We start from the raw sequence: 2595 nt of genomic DNA on the forward strand, positions 1-2595 counted from the left end.
AATGGGGTTACAAAGCATGGGAAATTGTACAACTAAGCCACTGATGGCATTCCATTATCATGAGATAGGAAAAGAACTTGATGCACTGTCATGAAAGATGGAGAAATAGAAATTTTAATGCACATATTTTGTCCATTTCACCAATATCTAGAGTCCCTCCTCTAGACTGACAATCCTAATTTCATTTGACTGGCAGATTTTCATGGTACTTACTGCCTAATTTAAAATTGGACCTTTAGGGTACATGGGTGGTTCAGCAGTAGCTCCAAGTGGGAGATGATGGCCCGATTCCCAGGCCAATCACCCAAAAATAAATAAATTAGATAAATAAAATTGACATTTTAATTGTACTGGAATTGAAACTACACATGAATATTTTCTGTTAACCCTATTCTGAAGGCTTGGATAAAACAGAATTAAGATAAGCAAAAGAGGATTCAATTATTTCTACCTCAGCATTACTGCTGATCAAATAAAAGAAGAATGGGCATGGTGTCCCCTGCTTGTATTTTCACTGAATACTAGGTTGAAATATTATTTTTCTAATCTGCCACTCAGATTCCAAGTTTACAATTTATTAAAATGTGTTCTTTATATATCTAAAGACAGTGATGAAAAATCAGTCCTTAATAGCAATATTCATCTTGCTAGGACTAACAGATGACCCATGGGTACAGGTTTTTCTGACACTATTTCTGTTTCTCACCTACATTTTCACTGTTGCTGGAAATCTAATCATTATCCTCTTCACACTGGTGAGCTCCCACCTCAAAACACCTATGTACTTTTTCCTTCGAGATTTCTCCATCTTAGAGATAATATTTACAACTGTCTGTGTTCCTAGATTCCTGTACAGCATGACAACTGGGGACAAAAGTGTTACTTATAATGCTTGTGCTATACAATTATTTTTTGTCATCCTTATTGGAGCAACCAAATTTTTCCTTCTAACTGCCATGTCCTATGACTGCTACGTGGCCATCTGCAAGCCCCTGCACTACGCCACCATCATGAGTGGCAGAGTGTGCACCATGCTTGTCCTCTGCTGTTGGCTGGCTGGGTTAGTTGTCATACTCCCACCTCTCAGCCTGGGAGTTCAGCTAAATTTCTGTAGCTCCAATCTCATTGACCATATTGGCTGTGACGCCTCTCCTCTTTTGAAGATTGCATGTTCAGACACGGAACTCATAAAACAACTTGTTTTAATCATGGCTGTGCTGACTCTCATAGTCACACTAGTGTGTGTGATTTTGTCCTACACGTATATCATCAAGACTATTTTAAGACTTCCTTCTGCTCAACAAGGGAAAAGGCTTTCTCCGCCTGTTCTTCCCACATGGTCATAGTTTCCATCACCTATGGGAGTTGCAACTTCATCTATATCAAACCAGCAAAGGAAGGGGTGGCCATTAATAAGGTGGTGTCATTGCTCAACACCTCAGTCATTCCTTTGTTGAACCCCTTCATTTATACTCTATGAAATAAGCAAGTCAAACAAGCCTTCAAGGAGGTAATAAAAAAGATTGCATTTCTCTCAAGGAATTAGGAGACTGGTTTTAATTGTTAAAAATATATGAGTCTAAGTATTTCTTCTTTTCCTATGTATTCTAATGCAAAGCAAAGTACACTCTGTTTAACCACCAAAGTTTCTTTTCTATTATTCCTAGAACCAAAGACTAAAATAAGGATCATGATCTTATTTCAAATAAACCTTCCTTCATAATGGTGCATTTTCTTAAGATGATACAAAAATAGATTTCTAGATGTCTAAACAAGACTTAATCATCTCTATGTCTGAAACACAAACAGACAGCAACAAAAAAATTGAATTCTATGTCTGTTGATTCATTTATTTAGATAAGTAGCTTTTTCAAGGCAAAAATTATTCAATCCTGGACTCCTTCCTGGTATGCAGTACACTATCCCAAGATGAATAGGTAGAGGTGATTTATTTCTCATTTTTTGTAATGCAAACCATCCTGCTACATGAACTCTGTGAAACAGAACTCAAAGCTTTAGCTTTCTCCATAGTCGGCAAGAAAGAATAAATAGGCTAATTGATAAATTTCAGTACATAAATTTATTATTAAAAATGAACTTTCCGGGCCACAGTGGCTCAGCAGGTAAGAATGCTTGCCTGCCATGCCCGAGGACCCAGGTTCGATTCCTGGTGCCTGCCCATGTAAAAAAAAAAAAAAAATGAACTTTCCTATAAAGAGTTTAAAAGAAAGGACTGTGCCTTCTTAACATCTCCTTTCTGACTCAGAATTTTCATAAAACAAAAAAATGAGGGCAAATCTAACTTGCACCTTGCCAATCCACCTACACCATTATCACCAACGTCACCAGTGGCCTCCTCCGGCCAATTCTAATGGACACTTTTTAGCCCTTGCCTCATGTTTCTCCTTCTGTGTCATTTGACCCTGGTGACCACTTCCAAACTTGTGGATTATTCCTTGGCCTTTGTCTTGGCATTAGTGACACCATTTGCCTCCATTTCTTTCTTCTCCCTGTCTAGTCAATTCTTGTCACTTTCCTTGGTTGGTTGCCTTTCTTCTCCTCAGCCTTTAAATGTCAGAGATTCTCAGGGTCTGT

General features: G+C 38.1%; 1 pseudogene; it reads left to right on the plus strand.

The window, feature by feature from the left end:
- The first annotated feature begins 611 nt into the window (after nucleotides 1–611).
- On the plus strand, nucleotides 612–1546 carry LOC143690064 (olfactory receptor 6C2-like; annotated as a pseudogene).
- The last annotated feature ends 1049 nt before the right edge of the window (nucleotides 1547–2595 follow it).

The sequence above is a fragment of the Tamandua tetradactyla genome, chromosome 7 (assembly GCF_023851605.1).
Source record: "Tamandua tetradactyla isolate mTamTet1 chromosome 7, mTamTet1.pri, whole genome shotgun sequence".
Taxonomy (NCBI): domain Eukaryota; kingdom Metazoa; phylum Chordata; class Mammalia; order Pilosa; family Myrmecophagidae; genus Tamandua; species Tamandua tetradactyla.